Genomic DNA, 24,543 nt, shown 5'->3' with positions numbered 1-24,543 from the left:
TTTGGAGAAACTTCGATAAACTTATGCATGCGTGGTGTATCCGCTATCAGTCACTGGTCCACACTCCTAATGGTGCTATTATAACCAGTTATCCAATTCCGTTAAGTCGTGGCCGACTTCTGGTGTCATCCATGATGAGATGTATACAAGCCTTTCACAAGTCTACAAGAGTTCTGCATGGTTGTTGTTGTGCTCCTTGTTGGGGGTCGATTTTTGAAATTTGCACCCACTGGTCAGAGAGCTGCCAGACCCCACCCACAGTTGTCACTTGATTCCACCCACAATGGTACCCAGACAAAATAATATGGCCACCACCTTGGTTTCATGGTGGGCCGAAGACATCAGTCCTGTAGGCCTCAGCTGATTATACACTTCCCGGGTTTGTTGCGACAGATTTCCAATGGCTTTGTTTGGATCGAGTATAACTCATGATGAGGGACCCCAAAAAATCCAATCGTATGTGGAATAAAAACATAGGGGCGATACCCCTGGGCACTCACCTGGTAGAATAAAGCAGTATACTACACCGACTAAAGGTATTTTAAACAGTATCATGGTATTTCAAACCAATTTCAATGGTTGCTAGAAGACAGGGCAGCATGTAGAATCATATTCGCATATTCATGACTTGAAACAAACAAAGAAAAAGACATATTTTGGGGGCAACCCCCTGTAAACTCCCTTTTTATCTAGCTTTTTTTCCAATGCCATGGATAAACTTTGGTACACCACGGGCGATGAAGGTTGTGGTCAAGTGTCATTTAAATTGTGCGTGTAGTTTCGGAGAAGAAAGCAAAAACCTATTTTGTTTTCGGAGAAGAAGTTGCAAGTGTTTACGGACTGACGGACGGACTGACAACACGCAATCTCATAGGCTCCCTGGAACTATGTTCCAGGTGAGCTAATTATTAGGAAGGTTTAATCAAGAGGAGTTGAGTGGACAGTGGAGGTGAAAATTGTACATTTTGTGTTGCAGGACGTGACCACAATTGCGGTCATTTTTGTTGTATTATGGTTTCTAGCAATGGTACCTGCCCTATGGGCGGGGCTTCAATTGGGAGGCCCAAATGAAAAGGCAAAATATCAGAAATTGAAGGCTTTGCTTTATTTTAAACGATTTATATAAACATCCATTAAATTATATCACACGCAAATCATCAAAATCGAAACAGTATTTGTAGAATTTCAATAAAAGCCACATCACTGTTCATATCGGTAAATATTATTCCATCATGTTTGGAAAAACTGGAAATTTTGAAAAATTTTCCTAATAGGAAAAACAATATAGCCTATTTTACTCCAGGCAGTCCCAGGATTTCCCATCCAAAATATCGTTGCGATTGGTTCAGCCGTTTTTGCGGTACCTGGGAACAGACAGACAGACAGACATTTGGTGAATTATAGTAAGATGATGAGACTATGAAAATAATTTTTCGACTGAGGGTAAAGCTCAACTCTTCCTCAAAACAGCATGGTGTCTGAAACGTTCACAGACTCCTTAAAATGTCAATTCATAGGGGAAGAGACCTTGGGAATGAAACCATATTGAGCTCACTAACCTTGAGCTATCCATTTATACCTATTCTAAATTGTCTGATCGATTGGTTTCCATATGCCATCCAGCTCTCTGCTTGATTTCCATGGCCTCTTCAAAGAGCTTTTGAGATTCGCTCTCCGGGTAATCTTCCCGACTCTTTTTTTTCCCTTTGCTTGCACAGACATGCTGGGTATGAGCTCTGGAAAGACACTAAATGTACAAACGGAGTGGAATTCTTGATTCAGACTGGGCCGAAGCTGCCTGAAGCTGTATGTGTAATTTTTTGACTTGGAATTCAGCTGTTTGCAGTTATAAGGATTGGGATGCAGTATAAACATGCTCCGACTGTGCCAAATCATAATTCACAAAGCGTTTATGCTTCGCGCATTCCTTCGTTAAATTATTCCAGGAATATCACTTTGATTGATTATCCGTTTTTACGATTTTGATCCATGTGGGTGAAGTTTCAGAATTTCAAATAAAGTTATGATCCGTGGATAACGTAATAGGGAAAACATTATAACGAGCGGGATAAGATTACCTGTAGCTGGACAATTTGAATCCACTTTGCTTTCACTGCTAACTCATAGGACCACCGCCTCGCTGGGGCCTTGCGGAGACCCTATCACACACAGCTGTGACGTGGGCCTCACATAAAGCCCAGATTCCTGCACTTGCCTGCCAAGCGATGCCTAAGAAAAGCAGGATTGTTCCACGAGGCAGTTTTCTCTGAGGCCCGATCTATTTAACTGCGCGGCGTCGTTACCCAAAGGTAAATTGCTTAAATACCTGTTCCTGGGACATCTGACAGCCTTCTGTGTTGAGTAGACGACTGAACTGATCTCTTCTGAGTAGAGATCTAGAGATGTTTTTGTACTAAAAACTTTCTTCACCCTGATATTGTGGGAGGCCTTGTGTAGGCTTCAACCGCCAACGTTTATTTATTTTAACTCTTTTGACATTCTTCGACGAGACACCTGCCTACGTTTCAACTTTGAGTCTTAACGGGTGAGTGAAACTTTTGTGGGAGGTAGGAAACGATTATGCTTTGATTTGAACAACTGTTATAACTTCACGTTTTCTGCAATGGCTGTGATCACCCGGATACCTGGTCCCGAGGACTGCAAGCAAACCCCACAACCTTGTTTATATTGGATCTCTGTCAAACGAGGTAGGATCCGGTGAATCTTGGTCTATTAGAAGGTGAGGTCCTTTTGAAGAGAAGGAACCTGCTGTGCTTGCTTTTGGACTTGTGTTTTTAGAATGTACATTTTTTGCTGGAGAATGTTATGTCGCTGAGATGCTGGAAATTATTTTTCTCCCTTGGCTTCCGTAAGCTTTCGCGATCACAATGGAATAGTAAAGGCTATTTAAACCCCTTTAAACTGAGCTAAGTTTACCCTTCCTTTGGGAGAAGGGCTCCTTTGGATAAACACTCACAATTTGCACTTCCACACACACAAACACAAACTATTTGCATTGCGGACTGCACGTGCTTTATGAACACGATGCTGGGAAGGTTACAGACCACGACGTATTTGCAGCGAAAAGGAATTGCAAGTTTTGGTTCAGCAGTGACAAAAGCAAATGAGAAGAGAAATTATTGTGTGAATTTGGGAAGTCGAGGGTTGTTGTGCTCGGAGATTAATTCTTCAGCAACATTGCGTCATCCACATCCACCCACGGGGGTTGAAGGGCATCAAAACTAAACCAATGCAAGGAATGTGTGGCCAGGGCTGATATCCTAAGCCTTTCAATTCCTTGTCATCCTTAAATCCCAGTTAGCCCATTTCATATTTTCCTTGAGAGTTATATAATTTTGATTTGCTTCTCCGAAGGGGATCCATGCGTCTTCCTTGCTTTCTAGCTGAACGTCAACGGTTAAGGTGGTTGGCTTGGAATCTTAAGGGGTGGTGGCCGGATGGCTTTGGATCTGAAGAGGTGGTGGCTTGACTGTTAAGGTGGTTGGCATGGGAGCTTAGGGGGTGGTAGCTTGACGGTTAAGGTGGTTGGTTTGGAATCTTAATGGCTGGTGGCTTGACGGTTAGGGTGGTTGGCTTGGAATCTTAATGGGTGGTGGCCGGATGGCTTTGGATCTGAAGAGGTGGTGGCTTAACTGTTAAGGTGGTTGGCATGGGAGCTTAAGGGGTGGTAGCTGACGGTTAAGGTGGTTGGCATGGGAGCTTAGGGGGTGGTGGTTTGACGGTTATGGTGGTTGGCTTTGGATCTTAAGAGGTGGTGGCTTGACTGTTAAGGTGGTGGGCTTGGGAGCTTAATGGGTGGTGGCTTGATGGTTAGGCTGGTTGGCTTGGGACCTTAATGGGTGGTGGCTTGACGGTTAAGGTGGTTGGCTTCGGAGCTTAATGGCTGGTGGCTTGACAGTTAGGGTGGTTGGCTTGGGATCTTAAGGAGTGGTGGCCGGTTGGCTTTGGATCTTAAGAGGTGGTGGCTTGTGATCATAATGGGTGGCGGCTTGACGGTTAAGGTGGTTGGCTTGGGATCTTAATGGGTGGTGGCTTGACAGTTAAGGTGGTTGGCTTCGGAGCTTAATGGCTGGTGGCTTGACGGTTAGGGTGGTTGGCTTGGGATCTTAAGGAGTGGTGGCCGGTTGGCTTTGGATCTTAAGAGGTGGTGGCTTGGGATCTTAATGGGTGGTGGCTTGACGGTAAAGGTGGTTGGCTTTGGATATTAAGAGGTGGTGGCTTGACGGTTTGGGCGATTGGCTTGGGATATTAAGAGGTGGTGGCTTGACGGTTTGGGCGATTGGCTTGGGATCTTTAGAGGTGGTGGCTTGAATGTTCAGGTGGTTGGCTTGGGATCTTAAGAGGTGGTGGCTTGACGGTTAAGGTGGTTGGCTTGGGAGCTTAATGGGTGGTGGCTTGGGAGCTTAATGGGTGGTGGCTTGACAGTTAGGGTGGTTGACGTGGAATCTTAAGGGGTGGTGGCCGGTTGGCTTGGGATCTTAATGGGTGGTGGCTTGACTGTTGAGGTGGTTGGCTTGGGATCTTAAGGGGTGGTGGCCTGTTGGCATTGGATCTTAAGAGGTGGTGGCCTGACTGTTAAGGTGCCTGGCTTGGGATCTTAATGGGTGGTGGCTTGGGAGCTTAATGGGTGGTGGCTTGACGGTTTGGGCGATTGGCTTGGAATCTTAAGGGGTGGTGGCCGTTTGGCTTTGGATCTTAAGAGATGGTGGCTTGACGGTTAAGGTGGTTGGCTTGGAATCTTAAAGCGTGGTGGCCGGTTGGCTTTGGATCTTAAGAGGTGGTGGCTTGACTGTTAAGGTGGTTGGCTTGGAATCTTAAGGGGGTGGTGGCCGGTTGGCTTTGGATCTTAAGAGGCGGTGGCTTGACTGTTAAGGTGGTTGGCTTGGGATCATAATGGGTGGTGGCTTGACGGTTAAGGTGGTTGGCTTGGAATCTTAATGGGTGGTGGCTTTATGGTTAGGGTGATAGGCTTTCGATCCTAAGAGGTGGTGGCTTGACTGTTAAGGTGGATGGCTTGGGATCTTAAGAGGTGGTGGCTTGATGGTTAAGGTGGTTGACTTGGGAGCTTAATGGGTGGTGGCTTGACATTTAGGATGGTAGGATTGGGATCTTAATGGGTGGTGGCTTGACTGTTAAGGTGGTTGGCTTGGGATCTTAAGAGGTGGTGGCTGGACGGTTAAGGTGGTTGGCTTGGGAGCTTAATGGGTGGTGGCCGGTTGGCTTCGGATCTTAAGAGGTGGTGGCTTGACTTTTAAGGTGGTTGGCTTGAGATCTTAAGAGGTGGTGGCTTGATGGTTAAGGTGGTTGACTTGGGAGCTTAATGGGTGGTCGCTTGATGGTTAAGGTGGTTGGCTTGGAATCTTAAGGGGTGGTGGGCGGATGGCTTTGGATCGTAAGAGGTGGTGGCTTGACTGTTAAGGTGGTTGGCTTGGGATCTTAATCGGTGGTGGCCGATTGGCTTTGGATCTTAAGAGGTGGTGGCTTGACGGTTAAGGTTGTTGGCTTGGAATCTTAATGGGTGGTGGCTTGACGGTTAAGGTGGTTGGCTTGGGATCTTAAGAGGTGGTGGCTGGACGGTTAATGTGGTTGGCTTGGGAGCTTAATGGGTGGTGGCCGGTTGGCTTCGGATCTTAAGAGGTGGTGGCTTGACTTTTAAAGTGGTTGGCTTGAGGTCTTAAGAGGTGGTGGCTTGATGGTTAAGGTGGTTGACTTGGGAGCTTAATGGGTGGTGGCTTGACATTTAGGGTGGTATGCTTGGGATCTTAATGGGTAGTGGCTTGACTGTTAGGTGGTTGCTTGGGAGCTTAATGGGTGGTGGCTTGATGGTTAGGGTGGTTGGCTTGGAATCTTAAGGGGTGGTGGCCGGTTGGCTTTGGATCTTAAGAGGTGGTGGCTTGACTGTTAAGGTGGTTGGCTTGGGATCTTAATCGGTGGTGGCCGATTGGCTTTGGATCTTAAGAGGTGGTGGCTTGACGGTTAAGGTTGTTGGCTTGGAATCTTAATGGGTGGTGGCTTTACAGTTAAGGTGGTTGGCTTGGAATCTTAATGGGTGGTGGCTTTACGGTTAGGGTGGTTGGCTTGGAATCTTAATGGGTGGTGGCTTTACGGTTAGGGTGGTTGGCTTGGAATCTTAATGGGTGGTGGCTTTACGGTTAGGGTGGTTGGCTTGGAATCTTAATGGGTGGTGGCTTTACGGTTAGGGTGGTTGGCTTGGAATCTTAATGGGTGGTGGCTTGATGGTTAGGGTGATAGGCTTTCGATCCTAAGAGGTGGTGGCTTGACTGTTAAGGTGGTTGGCTTGGGATCATAATGGGTGGTGGCTTGATGGTTAAGGTGGTTGGCTTGGAATCTTAATGGGTGGTGGCTTTACGGTTAGGGTGGTTGGCTTGGAATCTTAATGGGTGGTGGCTTGATGGTTAGGGTGATTGGCTTGGAATCTTAATGGGTGGTGGCTTGATGGTTAGGGTGATCGGCTTTCGATCCTAAGAGGTGGTGGCTTGACTGTTAAGGTGGTTGGCTTGGGATCTTAAGAGGTGGTGGCTTGACTGTTAAGGAGGTTGGCATGGGATCTTAATGGGTGGTAGCTTTACGGTTATGGTGGTTGGCTTTGGATCTTAAGAGGTGGTGGCTTGACGGTTAAGGTGGTTGGCATGGGAGCTTAAGGGGTGGTAGCTTGACGGTTAAGGTGGTTGGCATGGGAGCTTAGGGGGTGTTGGCTTGACGGTTAAGGTGGTTGGCTTGGAATCTTAATGGGTGGTGGTTTGACGGTTAAGGTGGTTGGCTTGGAATCTTAATGGGTGGTGGCTTGACGGTGAAGGTGGTTGGCTTGGAATCTTAAGGGGTGGTGGCTTGACGGTTCAGGTGGTTGGCTTGGAATCTTAAGGGTGGTGGCTTGACGGTTAAGGTGGTTGGCTTGGAATCTTAATGGGTGGTGGCTTTACGGTTATGGTGGTTGGCTTTGGATCTTAAGAGGTGGTGGCTTGACTGTTAAGGTGGTGGGCTTGGGAGTTTAATGGGTGGTTGGTTGATGGTTAGGGTAGTTGGCTTGGGATCTTAATGGGTGGTGGCTTGACGGTTAAGGTGGTTGGCTTCGGAGCTTAATGGCTGGTGGCTTGACAGTTAGGGTGGTTGGCTTGGGATCTTAAGGAGTGGTGGCCGGTTGGCTTTGGATCTTAAGAGGTGGTGGCTTGGGATCTTAATGGGTGGCGGCTTGACGGTTAAGGTGGTTGGCTTGGGATCTTAATGGGTGGTGGCTTGACGGTTAAGGTGGTTGGCTTCGGAGCTTAATGGCTGGTGGCTTGACAGTTAGGGTGGTTGGCTTGGGATCTTAAGGAGTGGTGGCTGGTTGGCTTTGGATCTTAAGAGGTGGTGGCTTGGGATCTTAATGGGTGGTGGCTTGACGGTAAAGGTGGTTGGCTTTGGATATTAAGAGGTGGTGGCTTGACGGTTTGGGCGATTGGCTTGGGATCTTAAGAGGTGGTGGCTTGACGGTTAAGGTGGTTGGCTTGGGATCTTTAGAGGTGGTGGCTTGAATGTTCAGGTGGTTGGCTTGGGATCTTAAGAGGTGGTGGCTTGACGGTTAAGGTGGTTGGCGTGGGAGCTTAATGGGTGGTGGCTTGGGAGCTTAATGGGTGGTGGCTTGATGGTTAGGGTGGTTGGCTTGGGATCTTAAGAGGTGGTGGCTTGACTGTTAAGGTGGTTGGTTTGGGATCTTAATGGGTGGTGGCTTGATGGTTAGGGTGGTTGGCTTGGGATCTTAAGAGGTGGTGGCTTGACTGTTAAGGTGGTTGGTTTGGGATCTTAATAGGTGGTGGCTTGACTGTTAAGGTGGTTGCTTGGGATCTTAATGGGTGGTGGCTTGATGGTTAGGGTGGTTGGCTTGGAATCTTAAGGGGTGGTGGCCGGTTGGCTTTGGATCTTAAGACGTGGTGGCTTGACTGTTAAGGTGGTTGGCTTGGGATCTTAATGGGTGGTGGCTTGACGGTTAAGGTGGTTGGCTTGGAATCATAATGGGCGGTGGCCGATTGGCTTTGGATCTTAAGAGGTGGTGGCTTGACGGTTAAGTTGGTTGGCTTGGAATCTTAATGGGTGGTGGCTTGACGGTTAAGGTGGTTGGCTTGGGATCTTAATGGGTGGTGGCTTGACGGTTTGGGCGATTGGCTTGGGATCTTAATGGGTGGTGGCTTGACGGTTAAGGTGGTTGGCTTGGAAGCTTAATGGGTGGTGGCCAGTTGGCTTTGGATCTTAAGAGGTGGTGGCTTGACTTTTACGGTGGTTGGCTTGGGATCTTAATGGGTGGTGGCTTGACAGTTACGGTGGTTGGATTGGAATATTAATGGGTAGTGGCTTGACAGTTAGGGTGGTTGGCCTGGAATCTTAATTGGTGGTGGCTTTTTGTGTTAAGGTGTTTGGCTTGGAACCTTAATGGGTGGTGGCTTTATGGTTAGGGTGGTTGGCTTTGGATCCTAAGAGGTGGTGGCTTGACTGTTAAGGTGGTTGGCTTGGGATCTTAAGAGGTGGTGGCTTGACGGATAAGGTGGTTGGCTTGGGAGTTTCATGGGTGGTGGCTTGATGGTTAGGGTGGTTGGCTTGGAATCTTAAGGGGTGGTGGCTTGACAGTTACGGTGGTTGGCTTGGAATATTAATGGGTGGTGGCTTGACAGTTAGGGTGGTTGGCTTGGAATCCTAATTGGTGGTGGTTTTTTGTGTTACGGTGGTTGGCTTGGAACCTTAATGGGTGGTGGCTTTATGGTTAGGGTGGTTGGCTTTGGATCCTAAGAGGTGGTGGCTTGACTGTTAAGGTGGTTGGCTTGGGATCTTAAGAGGTGGTGGCTTGACGGATAAGGTGGTTGGCTTGGGAGTTTCATGGGTGGTGGCTTGATGGTTAGGGTGGTTGGCTTGGAATCTTCAGGGGTGGTGGCCAGTGTGCTTTGGATCTTAAGAGGTGGTGGCCTGACTGTTAAGGTGGTTGGCTTGGCATCTTAATGGGTGGTGGCTTGATGGTTAAGGTGGTTGGCTTGGAATCTTAATGGGTGGTGGCTTGACGGTTACGGTTGTTGGCTTGGAATCTTAAGAGGTGGTGGCCGGTTGGCTTTGGATCTTAAGAGGTGGTGGCTTGACTGTTAATGTGGTTGGCTTGGGATCTTAATGGGTGGTGGCTTGACAGTTAGAGTGGTTGGCTTGGAATCTTAATGGGTGGTGGCTTGACGTTTAAGGTGGTTGGCTTGGAATCCTAAGGGGTGGTGGCCGGTTTGCTTTGGATCTTAAGAGGTGGTGGCTTGACTGTTAAGGTGGTTGGCTTGGGATCTTTAGAGGTGGTGGCCGGTTGGCTTTGGATCTTAAGGGGTGGTGACTTGACGTTTAACGTGGTTGGCTTGGAAACCTAAGGGGTGGTGGCCGGTTTGTTTTGGATCTTAAGAGGTGGTGGCTTGACTGTTAAGGTGGTTGGCATGGGATCTTAAGAGGTGGTGGCTGGTTGGCTTTGGATCTTAAGAGGTGGTGGCTTGACTGTTAAGGTGGTTGGCTTGGGATCTTAAGAGGTGGTGGCTGGTTGGCTTTGGATCTTAAGGGGTGGTGGCTTGACGGTTTGGGCGATAGGCTTTTGATGCTAAGAGGTGGTGACTTGACTGTTCAGGTGGTTGGCTTGGGATCTTAAGAGGTGGTGGCTTGACGGTTAAGGTGGTTGACTTGGGAGCTTAATGGGTGGTGGCTTGACATTAAGGGTTGTCGGCTTGGGATCTTAAGGTCCTGAGCTCGAGCTCCAGGTATGCCAAAATAACACCAGGCGAGTTGATAAAGCATTTCATCCTTCCGACATCGGAAAAATGAGCACTAGCTCCTGGGAAAGGTGAGCCAGTCGGAGTGGTGACCTGGCGTGGCGACCTGTCCAGGGTTGTGTCCCTCGCAAATTAAAGTTCCTCAGTGGTCTTATGCGCCTGATGGCACGAGGAGGATCATCCATAAATATATTTGACATTTCTGAACTGAACACAATTGGTTTCATGTCATTATAGTTTCCAAAGCAATGCATAAATAGTGTGTCATTAAATAACAATTGTGTCATCTTTGGCTATACAGTCCTGTATATAATAATGGTTGTGTTACCTCTTGTGAATAAGGAGAGATCTTTACAGAAATTGCCAAGCTGTTGGCTAATCCTTAGGATAAGTGGTAATGTGCATGCCCAGGATTTCAAAGCATCAGATTTGATCGTACTGTATGCTTCTGCTTTCGGGCATTGACTGCAAAATAAAAAGCTTATGATGTAGAGCTACAGCGCCTTCAGAAAGTATTCACACCCCTTGACTTTTTCACATTTTGTCGTGGTGCAGCCTGAATTTAAAACGGATTAAATTGAGATTTTTTTTTTGTCACTGATCTACAAATAATATCCCATAATGTCAAAATGGATTTTTTTGGAGAATTTTTACAAAATAAATAAAAATGAAAAGCTGAAATGTATTGAGCCAATAAGAGTATTCAACCCTTTGCTATGACACTCCAAATGAAGCTGAGGTGAATACAATTTCCTTTGATCATTCTTGAGATGTCACTACAACTTCATTGGAGTCCACCTGTGGCTAATTCAATTGAATGGACATGATTTATAAAGAAACACACCTTTCTATAGAAGGTCCCACAGTTGACAGTGCGTGTCAGAGCAGAAACTCTACCATGAAGTCCAAGGAACTGTCCATTGGACTGCGAGATAGAATTGTCAGGAGGTGGAGATCTGGGGAAGGGTATAAAACAATTTAGTCTTGAAAATTCCCAAGAGCAGAGTGAGCTCCATCATTAGGAAATGGAAAAAGTATAGAACTACCCAGACTCTTCCTAGAGCTTGCCATCCGACCAAACTGAGCAACTGGGCAATAAGACCTTGATCAGGTAGGTGACCAAGAACAAAATGACCACTCTGACAAAACTATAAAGTTCCTTGGCTGAGATGGGAGAATCTGCCGGAAAGACAACAGTCTCTGCAGCCTTTCACAAATCTGGGCTTTATGTGAGAGTGGCCAGAAGGAAGCCACACCTGAGAAAAAGACACATGACAGCATGCCTGGACTTTGCCAAAAGACACGTGAAAGACTGAGAGCATGATAAAAAAGATTATGTGGTCGGATGAGAGGAAAATATAACGATTTGGCCTGAATACAAAGCATTACGTCTGGTGGAAACCGAGCACAGCTCATCACCAATCTACCACCATTCCTACCGTGAAGCATGGTGTTGGCAGCATCATGCTATGGGGATGCTTTTCAGTGGCAGAAACTGTGAGAGTTGCAAGGACAGAGGGAACAATTAATGGAGCCAAATTGCAGGCAAATCCTTGAGGAGAACCTGCTTCAGAGCGCAAAAGACCTAAGACTGCGGTGAAGATTTACCTTCTAACAGGACAACGACCCCAAGCATACATCCAAAGCAACACTGGAATGTTTTCAAAACAAGAACGTGAACGTCCATGAGTGGCCCAGCCAAAACCCAGACATTAATCATATTGAGAATCTGTGGAAACACTTGAAGATTGCTGGTCGCCGAAGCTCCCCATCCCACTTGACAGAGCTCGAGAAAATCTGCAAGGAAGAATGTGAGAAACTCCCCAAATCCAGTTGTGCAAATCTGATACAGACATACCCATAGAAGACTCAAAGCTGTAGTCGCTGCTGAAGGCGCTTCTACAAACTAATGACTCAGGGGGTTGAATACTTGTGTAAATTAGATATTTATATCTGTATTTTATTTTTAATTATTTTGTAAAAATGTATTTCAAGAAAATTCCACTTTGTGGCATTATGGGGGAACACTAATCTACAAGATGTGTAGATTAGTGACAAAAAAAATATCTCATTTTGATCAATTTTAAATTGAGGCTGTAACACAAAAAAATGTGAAAAATGTAAAGGGGTGTGAATACTTTCTGGAGGTACTGTAGATATAATTACGTTATTGTGGTTTAGCCTGAAAACGTTGGGGCTGTTTAGGTGTTCCTATTTGAGCTCTTTTGTTATTGGAGCTCTTTAATGTCAGATTCAAATCTCATATAGTGCTGTCGTTTGTGTTGGTTAGTTAATGTGGGATCCGTTATGTATGAGCTCTTCCTCGAGCCTCGAATATGTATACAAAAATAAATAAATGTTCCTTGCACATCGATGTCTCTCCGCGTCTTGGATATCAGAAAAAAGGATTGTTTTGTTGTACAAGTCTCTTCAAAATATGAAAAAGACCAATGCTGATTTTATGATAAGAGTGACCCCATTATTTTAAGCTTATATAAGCGGATAAAAAGCATAAAATTAGGTCGCGGTGCCCTTTCCTAGTTTTGATATGTCCATGAATTGTAGCTTTATGCCTTAAATTTTTAAGATAAATGTTAGAGTGAGGTTAATGTTGGAGGAAAACAAAACTCAGGCTAAAGGTTTATCAGTATCCTAATAGGGCCTTGGGATGAAAGAAAAAAAAAGTAAAGATTAACAGGGACTTAGCATGCACTGAAGACTGTTTGGGAGCAAGTGGCACAGTGTTGACCTCCATTGTTAATTTGCTGGTGCTTAAAATACAGAGATGGAAACCTTGATGCCTATTGCAGGGCAGTGTGTTTAACATTCGTTTAATTAGACACAACAGTTCTTTTTAATTATAGTTCCCCTTTGGTGGTGCATTGTCAAACAGCAGTTAATCTAAACAGGAAAATGATAAACTTGGTGCAACTATTGCCCCAGAAAAGAAACTGTAAACATGGATAGCCACCATGCTCCGAAATGTGAAACCGCAAATCCTGTTGATCATATAAATATGCTCGCATATTGTACATACACCTACAATATTGTACTTTGAAAGAGGTTAAACTTCTTATTGAGTCTCAGAACCATGAGGTAGATGGTACATAACATATGAAGTGTACCTATGAAGACAAAGACTTTTGGTTAACGTCAATGCAGTTTTTTTTTTCTGAAATGGAAGAATATTTAGTAGATGTACAAATCAGGTCAGCAAATATGGGATTTAAACTTGGGATCCCCACATGATGACCAGACCGGCACGAGGTAGAGGGCAAACCTCCGCCAGGCTGAACAGTTTATGTTTTGTATCCCACCGATAGGCCGGATCTGGATTCGGACCTGAACCAAAATCGAATCGGCTTGTTCTTATCACCAAACCAACTCGTCCACCAAGTGTAGTCATGTCGTCCATAACTTTTTTTAAATATCATGTTAGATATATATATATATATATATATATATATATATATATATATATATATATATATATACATATACTGTATATATATATATATATATATATATACATATATATATATATATATATATATATATATATATATATATATATATATATATATATATATATATATATATATATTGTTACAGACACGACTTTGATGTTAAAGTGGGCCGAGCGGAATGGCCGTCGTGTCCGCACAAATTACCACAAATTACCCGACTATACTCGACGTTGACGAGCCGCGCTATGCTGGCTCAATAGGAAAGAGAAGACACCCGGCTGGGTTATAATGACACAATACGACACCAGGGGTTCAGTTCTCAAGTATATTCGTACGGAAAAAGGTTAGATTACAGGGGCTAGAGGTATATTACAGGAAGACAGGCACTTAGACACACTCTTATATTAACCCCGGACAGACGACAGACACACGGGACAAAATGCTGACTCACACGGGGGTTGATGAAAAGGAAAGGCAGGTCGCGATGGCTCAAGGTGCACTCTTGGCTCAAGGCAGAATCGACTCGGTCCGGTCCAGAGATGCGGGGAGGTATCGTCGCGCTGGGGGTGGCGGTGGCTTCTCTCTCCAGTCTCCAAGCTGAGGCGCATCTGACGTCACATCCGGCGCGGGGCCGCGTATATCCGGCGGGGAGTGACACGCCCTCGGCTCGTTAGCTCCGCCTCGTGGAATCGGCACGTTGCTTCTCATTGGGTGCGTGCGGGGGGGGTTACTGGCTCCGCCCCTGACGAGGAGCTGACAGCCAGCCCCTTCGGGGTAACCCCGTGGAGCGCATGGTCTGGAGCTAATCGAGCCGGTGTGAGGACGCATCCTCCCCCGCTCCGCCGCCATCTCCTCTGTTGTTGTTGTAATTGTTGTTGTAGTTGTTGTTATTGTTGTTGTTTGGGGAAGAAGATGGGAGGAGGTATGGGAAAGGTCCTAAACTCACTACTGATGCCATATAATCACATTCTGGTGCAACGAAGAGTCATAATTAATGGAGACGAGGCCTTAACTGACATAGATTAAGAATAACTAGGAAGATGTCCGAAAGTTGTCTACGTGTGGTGCGGTGGACCTGGGCACGACATTTAATGGGGGAATAAGGGGAAGGTCGGCTCTACTGATTGTTATTTACATGCAATGGGACTAGGGAATGGGGGATCGGGGAAAGTTGGGGAGTATTGGAGAAAATAGGGGAATATTTACAAGCGGATATGGAGGCCAAATTCCATATTCGCAACATTGCACCCTTCTCTACCCTCGGGGCGTCCCGACCCGATAAATTTTTACCTACTTTAGTGTGGCACGCAATGTAGTTCCCTCTACTATTAACTCTACCCTGAGTGCGACAGTTTTACAGATATTCACAAATGAGTAAATATGTCCCCCTGCGACGTTGCACCCTTCTCCTCACAGAAACACACCCACAGGATAACCGAATCCGGAAAGAATTCTCAAACTAAACATACAGCCGGTAGGGAGCATTATTTACAAGATTACGCTGATATCTACACTACGATCCAGGACCTGTTTTTGGAGGAACACATGCAGATGTTATGCATAGAGAGAGCGCGCTTGCCAACATCGATACACCAACCCACGAGTGCTCTGTGGCCGACGGCCTTTAATAACGTGCAGAGCACCCTTCCCGAGCATCAAAAGCACCACCCCACCACCAATCGGTGCAGTCACCATTGTTCAATGATTAAAAATAAATGCGACAACCCCTAACCCTGCAGGTGTCTCTTGCTCTTCGTGTGGCCTTCAGTGGTGTTATTAAAAGTGGTTCACCTGTATGGCATAGGTGCCACGTTGACCCATAGGTCCATCCCCGGGTGGTGCTTGGCCGCAAACGAACTGCGGTCCATTGTGGGTGGCCACAAACATTGCGGTCCATATGGTGTACCGATCCAGGCAGCGAACAGCGAAAGTGCAGGCCCACAACTGCGTAGCCAGCACCTCTCTCTCCTCTCTCTCTACCCCAAAGCCAGATCCTCGGAGGTGGGAGACAAAAGAAGAAACAAGTGAGTAAGGTGGTAAGGGCGCAAAAGTGCACGCAATGTAAGGTGATGCACACTGGGGGCACATGGGAACCAGGTGAGACAGGTACGTTCCTATCGTACGCCCCCCCCCCCCCCCACCAGGTAACCTACATGGCCCCTCCCTTACCCCTTACTGTATCCACAAAACACAACACTACCCATAAACATCTACTTTACAAATCAACAAACATCCCTACTGTCTTCCCCGTTCCTCCCATAAACCAAATTCGTCTTCTCTCCCTCCTAACCAATCAAATTTGCCATTTTCAACTCTCATCAAAATTTGCCATCTCCAACTCAACATCATAATTTGCCATTACCAATTCATCATCAGTCCCTCCTAGGGAGGGAGAGATGGAATCACCCCAATGTCTCATCCACGTCGTGATGCGTCTCACAAATCCACACAGCGATTCATCTCCTGCAACAAAACAAAGAAAACACAGGTGTGGAGTCATCATCATCACCACAGGTAAGTGGCTGCGTATGGTGCGACAGGTTCATTAATCCTAACTATTTCCTAAATGACTTTAACAACTTTACACTACCCGGGGTCTTTCTCCGGCCAAACCATTGGCCCTCTTACACTATGGGTTCTAAAAACCAATTCCCATTGGCCAAACTGTGGTGCTCTTCAATTTGGGGTCTCACTCCCCCGATTCATCTCCCGGTGCCCTCGCACAATTTCTGGGCTGCGGCGTGTACCTCTCCCAGTGGGTCTACCCACCTGCACACCTCCACCACTGCAGTTGCCTCCGAGCTTACCTGCTCCTCACCCTAACCTAACTACCTGGGGAAGGCCCTCTGGCTCTCTCCCCACTCCGTGCCCTCTCTGGCACTGGGCTGCCCGATCCACACCCGGGATCCTCAGGCACCCACTCACAACTACCGGCTCCCAGAGCCCACCTGCGGCCTCACCTGGCCGACATCCTCACAGTGGTGGAGTGCCCAACCAACTACACACACTAACAGGCTACACGCCCAGCCATTTCCACAACACTAATGCACCCATTCACAACACCATTCTGCAACCGCACCACAAATGCCAATATCCAACCACAATTTACCTGCACCCTCTACCTAACACTTACACTACCCGCCCCGGGTGCTCGTGAAAGGGGTCCACTCTTCCCCCATCCACACCTTCGCACCATGCACACCACTCCGTACCACTCACTCCAACTCTCTCCACACACCTGTACCTGCACACCTGTGCTCTCACACCTGGTGCCACCTGCACCCTTCTCTCCCCAAGCGCATTCGCGCTGATCCACACACTCACTACTCATACACTGCTCCACACACCTGTCCAGTTGCACACCTGTGCAATCACACCTGTTCAATTCTCACAAACACGGCATCATCTCAGCTAACTACTCCCTTCTGAAACTTGCGCTTCCCAGTCGTCCCTTTAACTATTGCGCTCCCTCGTCATTATAATCCACACTAATCTACCTGCGTCCCCACTACAGGTATCAGTCACTAACTAATCTTAACGTTACCTAATGTCAATCTTCGCTAGATCCCTACACACCATATCCTAACCCACCCGGGCTAGTTTTCACTGCCATACACCCCATAAGCTATTGCTCCTTTGCCCCACACATGGGAAAGGTGGCAGGGATGCCACCCTCTCCCACCGGGCCTATCGCTCCTCAATCCCCCAGTCCTCTGGCACTAATAAGCCCCCCTTATTCAGAGGTACTGGGTCCCGCCTCGGCATCTAAAGCCGAGGCGATCCACGGGGGCGCCTGCTCGCCGGTGTAAGGTCTTATCCGGTCGGCGTGGACGATCCGAGGGAGGGCTCGTGGCCCCATTTTGATCTTAAAGACCACGTCACAGATTTGCGACAGGACGACTCCTGGGCCTTGCCAGGGGGAGGTGAGTTTTGGGCACCTTCCCTTCCGCCTCCGGGGATTAAAGAACCAAATCTTCATCCCCGGAGCGTATTGACTCCCCTGGCTCCGGTCGTCGTACCTGCGCTTCATCTTTTCCCCCGCCAGATGGAGTTGGCGGCGGGCGAAGGCATGGACTAGCTCCATGCCTTCCTCTAGGTGACGTGCGTACCCCTCCCTCGGCGGGTTAACCACTGTGTCTGGCACGGGACCGCATAGCAAGTCGGCGGGAGCCCGTAACTCCCGCCCATACATAAGCAACGCTGGACTGCATGCGGTGGCCCCGTGCTGGCTGGTCCGGTAGGCCATGAGCAAGTAAGGGAGATGTTCGTCCCAGTCATCCTGACGGGTGGTGGTGAACAGTGCCAGTTGTTGGATTAGAGTTCGATTGAATCTTTCCACCATCCCGTCAGATTGAGGTCTTAAAGGCGTTGTTCTGGTTTTCCGAATTGACAGGAGACTGCACACATCTTTTAGCAATTTGCTCTCAAAATTTCGTCCCTGGTCGGTGTGCAACTCCTGTGGAATCCCATGCCGGCACACAAATCCTTCCACGAAGGCCTGCGCTACCACCCCTGCTTCTTGGTTGGGGAGGGCGTAAGCCTCCGGCCACTTGGTGAAGTAGTCCATCACAACGAGGATATACTTATTACCTTGGCGGGTGCGGGGCAGCGGTCCTAGAATATCCATAGCCACCCGCTCAAGGGGGGCCCCCACCTGATGTAATTGAAGGGGGGCCCTCATCCTCCGTGCTGGTCCCTTTTTGGCAGAACAGGCGTCGCATCTCCGACACCAGTCCTGTATGTCGCGCCCCATATTCACCCAATAGAACCTCCGGCGGACCCGAGATATTGTCTTTGTCCTGCCCAAATGGCCGCCGGAGCGGGTACCATGCACCTGTTGCAATATGACGTTCTTGAATTTGTCAGGGACTATCACCAGCCAGGAAGTTCGATCAGAGGGAACCTCCACCCACTTGCGATACAAGATGTTGCCTTTCAATTCCAGGGTCTGCCACTGAGCCCAATATGCCTTTGTTTGTGCCCCGAGGGGGGTGACCTCTTCCCCCTTTGGTCTTTGCCCCAATTTGACCCATTGGAACACCGGCCCCAGAACAGGATCCTCCTGCTGGGCCGTGCTCCAAGCCAACTCTCCAAATTCCTCGTCCGCGGTTAGTGGCAAAATTGGCCCTCTCACCCGGGTTGCCCGGACGACGAGAATCGGGGCGGAATCGCCCAATTGCTCCCTCTCCTCGTGTCTCGCACAAAATTTACAGTTTTCCCCCAGACAAGGACGCCGAGAGAGTGCGTCCGCATTACCATGGGCCTTCCCGGCCCTATGGGCCACATCAAAATCGTACTGCTGCAACTTTTCCAACCACCTTGCAATTTGGCCCTCCGGTTCCTTGAACCGAAGGAGCCATTGCAAGGAGGAATGGTCAGTTCTAACCAAAAATTTCCGCCCGTACAAGTACGGGTGGAAATGGTTCATGGCAGCCAGCATAGCCAATAACTCTTTGCGAGTGACGCAATAATTTCTCTCGGGCCTACTTAAGGCCCGACTATAATAACCAATCACTCTCTCCACGCCCTCCTGTGTCTGAGACAAAACTGCGCCCAATCCTTCCTGGCTCGCATCCGTGTCCAGGGTAAATGTCCCGTCACTAGTGGGGTAAGCTAGAAGGGGTGCGGATGTTAGACACCCCTTCAATTTTTGGAAGGCCTCGTGGCACTCCCGTGTCCAATTAAATCGCGTCCCCTTCTCCGTAAGCCGGTGGAGGGGACGGGCCAACTCCGCAAATTTCGCCACAAAGCGCCGGTAGTAGGAGCAGAGTCCCAAAAATCCCCGCACCTCTTTGATGGTACGTGGTGCGGGCCACTCCTCTACCGCTTTAATTTTGTCTGGGTCTGTTTTTACCCCCTCGCGGCCAATCACGTGACCTAGATAGGCCACCTCTCTTGCAAACAAAGTGCACTTACTCGGGTTCAGCTTCAACCCTGCCTGTCTGAGGCACCCGAACACCTGGTCCAAATTAGCTAGTGCCTGGGGGAACGTTTGGGCATGTACCAGGACGTCATCCAGGTACACCAGGCATGACTGCCATGGCATGCCGCCTAGTACATGCTCCATCAATCTTTCAAAGGTGGCGGGGGCGTTACACAAACCAAACGGCATCACAGTAAACTGATACAGTCCCTTACCTGTGGAAAATGCCGTTTTCTCCTTCCCTGCCCTATCCATCTCCACCTGCCAATACCCACTCTTGAGGTCCAAAGTTGTGAACCAATTTGAGCCCGCAACGGCATCGAGGGTGTCATCAATCCTTGGCAGGGGATATGAGTCCTTGAGTGTCACGTTGTTTAGCTGGCGATAGTCCACGCAGAACCGCGTGGTCCCATCCTTCTTTTTGACCAGCACAACAGGTGACATCCAAGGACTTCCCGAGGGCTCGATCACACCTGCGTCGAGCATTTTTTCAACCTGCTCGTCAGCTTCCGCCCTCTTGCTCCAAGGGAGCCGTCGGGCGGCCTGACGAATAGGCCGGGCCTCACCGGTGTGGATCTGATGTTTCACCAGGCCCGTACGTCCAATATCCTCGGTGGACAGGGAGAAGAGGTCCAAATGGGACCCAACCAGTTTGTGTAAGGCCTCCCTCTGGGTACCTCCCAACTCTACGCTGCTACGATTTACCATCTCGCAAATGGGATCGGGCCAATTCCTACTTGTCATTGAAGGCTCCCCCCGGGGTCGGCTCGGCTGGACGTTCTCGCCCCTCACTGTCGCGACTTCCTCAACGGGGGTGCAGCCAGCTACCCTCGTGCCCCTTACTATAGTGCGTGGTTCTGTACTCATATTTATTACTCGGACGGCCACTACCGGTCCGTCCGTTTTTACAAGGGTGCGGCCCATGATTAAACCCGGTATGGACTGCGCTGCCACCGGTTCGACCAGGCCGCAGGACTCCTGCCATGTTGGGCGAGCTGCCCATCGGGCCGGCACTATCGCCTCGGCCCTTGGGGGGATGGTCACGGCCTCGGAAGCCTCCAGCTCCGCTCTCTCGGCCGTGCTCACTCCCCCTAACGGCAGCTCTTCTACTCCCACCTGCAGGATCCCCCGGCACAAGTCGATTTTACAACCGCTGGCAGTCAACAGGTCCAACCCTATTAAACATGGGTCGCACACCTCCGCCACCCAAACATCTATCTCCCTCCTTACCGACCCTAACTTGAGGGTCACAGAACCACGCCCTATGATCGGGGCCGTCACCCCGGTAGCAAGCTGCAAACTATAATTTTGCAGGCGTTGGATCTTATCCCAGCCACCTGCGCTCGAATCAAGGACCACAGGGCTGATGATCGTGGCGCTAGCTCCTGTGTCCACTACGGCGTCTACCCCCACGCCGGCAATTTTGCATCTAATTGTCAGGCTACCGGTTCCAATTTGGCCACAATAAATGACCTGTCGCGTCAATGAGGGCTCTCCTCCATCCTCTGCTGCCGAACACCGCCCTACGTGCCCGACACCTTCTAGTTTCCCGGGGTCTGGCGGGGGGGTGTCTGGGGTCGGCTAACCCGCTCCCCCCTGGGCGGAGTTGAGGACCTCAACTGCCGGGGATCATCCCGGCGCGCGTTTCGACAGTGCCGCGCCAGGTGACCCAGGCGGTTGCAGGTATAGCACCTCACCTGGTAAGGTGCTTGCCTCCGGAATTCCAAATTCCCCCCCCTGTAGGTCCGAATTGGATTACCCGCTCGTGGTCCACCGCGGGCCACCTCCGGGGCCGCCTGCCATGGTCCAGGTCCTGCCAGGCGCTGGTCCACCAGCCTCCGGACCATGCCCGCCAGGTCAGGACCCACGTCGGGGGCGGGCCCCCTAAGGGGTCCGCCCTCCATCGGGGGTCCCATCTGGCGGACCGCCATTGCGAGACGCTCGCCCCCCCGGGCCAGGGGCCTCGCTGCTTCCCAACGGGCCGCAGCGTCAGCCGCCTGGCTCAGAGTCTGCGGGCGCCACATGGCGAGCTGTTGCCGGAGCTCAATATCCGGGAGGGCCTGGATAAAATGGTCCAGCGCCAGGCTTTCCCGGGAATCCGCTGCCATGCTAGCATGTGCGATCCCCACTGCGCGGCGAATGTCGTGGGCAAGTTCCCCGATGGCTTCCTGGGGCTTGCGCTTTCGCAGCGCGAGCTGAGCTTTAACAAGCTCGCTCTGCTGTTCTATTCCAAATCGATTAATTAGGGCGTCGCGGAGGGCTGGCAGGGTGAGAGCACCCGCTGGTAATGCCGTCAGCACCTCCGCCGCCGCGCCGCGCAATGCGGCCACCAGGTGTACTCCACCTTCGTCCTCACCCCAACCGTTACCCTTACACACACAGTCGAACTGCGCCAGGTACGCGCGTAGATCACTCTTGCCGTCATACGGCGCGAGTGGGACCTTGTGGGACCACCTCGTATGCGAGTCGTTGCCCGCCGGCCGGACCCCGTGCGTCGCCCCTTGCGGGGTCAGCGCGGGGCCGAACCGGCCGGGCCCCCACAGTACATTACCCCCAAGGGGCTCTCGTGCCTCCCCGGTCCCTCCAACAACTACCCCTGTTGGTGTCGATGCATGGGTCACACCTCCGCAACCCGCTACCCATTCCATACTCCCACAACCTTGCTCACCCACACCTCGCACCTCTCGTTCCATACCCTCCGGACCAGCCATACACCTCACTCGTGGCCTCTCACGAACTTCCGGGTCTATCTCGACCCCCAAGCTTATTAAATCACCTGGCGCATCATACGCACGACCATATTGGTCACCACTTACACCGGGTCCTCTTTCTCTTCGCTTCTCCTCCATCACCTGCGAATCCCTCATCCGGTTAATGAGCACATCATCACGATCCGAACACAGACTTTGGACCAATTCTTTTACTTCCTCCTTTATCTCTTTCTTATCCTCTCTCCGTCGCTTCTTAATTTCGCTCACCCCTTCTTCCACTTCTTCTAATTTTTGCTTCATCTCCTTCATCTCTTCGTGCGCCCCTTTAAGTTCTTCCTCTAACTCCACTTTATTTTTTTCTATGTGCTCCCGCACCTCCCGCTCTTTAACCTCCATTACCTCTACCACCTTGTCCATTTTCCTCGTCAGGTCCTCATGTACCGTCTGGCACTCTTTTTTAATTACCCCTACGTCCTTTTTCATCTCTTTCTGTGTCGATTTTAAACCCTCTATTACCGCTGTGTTCTTCTTTACCTGGTCCCCCAACTCCTTTTGTCCCACTGTCAGTTGTTCTACTCCCAGCGTCAACTCCTCTATACCACCTTGCAATTTTACAGTCCCCTTTCTCACCTCTTTCTCCATGCGCTCCTTACAGTGCCTCACCTCCTCGCGCACTCCTCCGACCTCCTCACTCACTCCTCTTCTGATCTCCTCTCCCATCTCTTGCATCTCCTGCCCAGATGCCACCCTCATCTGCTCCATTTCCTCCCTGTGAGCATCCAGTTTGGTTTCTACCCCCATTCTGACCCCCTCTATCTGCTGCCCCATTTGGTTAACTTCCCTTTCCGCTTGGTCCCTCATGTCCCTCAATTTGCCTTCCATGGTGTTTTCTAACCCCTCTAACCCTTTTTGCATCCCTTCCATTTGATTCTCTTGAGCGGCCATTCTGTTTTCTACCCCCGTTAACCCAGTTTTCACTCCCTCTATCTGATTCTCCTGGGCAGCCATTCTATTTTCTACCCCCTCTAACCCATTTCTCACCTCTTTTATCCCATTGTCTAACCCCTCAAAATTTTTGTCTAACTTCCCAATTTTCTTGTCTAACTCCTCAAAATTATTGTCTAACTTCCCAATTTTCTTGTCTAACTCCTCAAAATTATTGTCTAACTTCTCACCGGTACCCCTCGCTTCGTCCCTCATTACCCCCAATTGCTCACTCCGAGCCCTCGCTTCGTCCCTCATTACCCCCAATTGCTCACTCCGAGCCCTCGCTTCGTCCCTCATTACCCCCATTTGGTTTCCCAAGTCATTCCTCAGGTCTTCACTTGTCTGGACCATGAGCGCCTTTATTTGTTCCATAAATAGGCCCCAATCCATCGGCGGCGCTGCTACGGTCGCGGGCGCGGTGACCAGCGAGGCGCCATTTTGTGCGTTTGCTACCCTCGCTGCTTCGCTCTCCTCATGTCCCTCATGTCCCTCAATTTGGTCCTGGACCGACCCTGCTTCACTCTCCCCTACCGGACCCCAGCCGTCTTGATCCGCCATAGCGCGACTTGCAAAATTCGAGTTTCGTAAAACAAAACAAATTTCGGCCGCTCCAAATTTTGACCAAATTTTTTTTTTTTCCTCTATTCGTTTTTTTTTTTTTTTCTTCAAAATTTGGTCGGGCCTCGAATCTCACTCCCGACACCAATTGTTACAGACACGACTTTGATGTTAAAGTGGGCCGAGCGGAATGGCCGTCGTGTCCGCACAAATTACCACAAATTACCCGACTATACTCGACGTTGACGAGCCGCGCTATGCTGGCTCAATAGGAAAGAGAAGACACCCGGCTGGGTTATAATGACACAATACGACACCAGGGGTTCAGTTCTCAAGTATATTCGTACGGAAAAAGGTTAGATTACAGGGGCTAGAGGTATATTACAGGAAGACAGGCACTTAGACACACTCTTATATTAACCCCGGACAGACGACAGACACACGGGACAAAATGCTGACTCACACGGGGGTTGATGAAAAGGAAAGGCAGGTCGCGATGGCTCAAGGTGCACTCTTGGCTCAAGGCAGAATCGACTCGGTCCGGTCCAGAGATGCGGGGAGGTATCGTCGCGCTGGGGGTGGCGGTGGCTTCTCTCTCCAGTCTCCAAGCTGAGACGACAAGACGCCACCTCGAGCGCTGAGAGACCTCCTGCATCTGTTGGGCCGCGCCATCCTGTCCCTGAGCACAAGGTGCACCTTGTGCTGGCCATCGAATACCCGCTTTCCTAGCCATCAATCCCCGTGTGAGTCAGTTTTTGTCCTGTTTCTCTGTGGTCTGTCGGGAATAATATAAGGTTGTGTCTAAGTGCCCACCTTCCTATGTTTCCCTCTTGTCCCTGTAATCTAACCTTCCGCCTTAATATAACCTCCTCCGGAGGTCTTGAGAACTGAACCCCTGGTGTCGTATTGTGTCATTATAACCCAGCCGGGTGTCTTCTTTTTCCTTCATTGGTCTAGCATAGCGCGATTAGTCAACCCCGGGTGCAATCGGGGTAACTTGTACGGATACGGCGGCCATCCCGCTCGGCCCACCATACCATCAAAGTCGTATCTGTAACAATTGTTACAGACACGACTTTGATGTTAAAGTGGGCCGAGCG

The 24,543-nt window shown here is 49.5% G+C and overlaps 1 protein-coding gene across 4 annotated transcripts in view; it reads left to right on the top strand.

Moving 5' to 3' along the window:
* The window catches only part of C1QTNF1 (C1q and TNF related 1), a 133,393-nt gene that overhangs the window by 47,277 nt on the left and 61,573 nt on the right, over positions 1 to 24,543 (top strand). The window contains exon 1 of one of the 4 annotated variants that reach the window (XM_068126239.2): positions 2,182 to 2,309. The exons of 2 other annotated variants lie outside the window; for them this stretch is intronic. The gene's annotated coding sequence lies outside the window, so the exon portion shown is untranslated. One more of the 4 variants, XM_068126240.2, reaches the window with a different exon arrangement.

Source organism: Myxine glutinosa, chromosome 10 (assembly GCF_964187855.1).
Source record: "Myxine glutinosa chromosome 10, kmMyxGlut1.1, whole genome shotgun sequence".
Lineage (NCBI taxonomy): Eukaryota > Metazoa > Chordata > Myxini > Myxiniformes > Myxinidae > Myxine > Myxine glutinosa.
The sequence above is the reverse complement of the archived record's forward strand: the minus strand, read 5'-3'. Positions and strand labels throughout refer to the sequence as shown.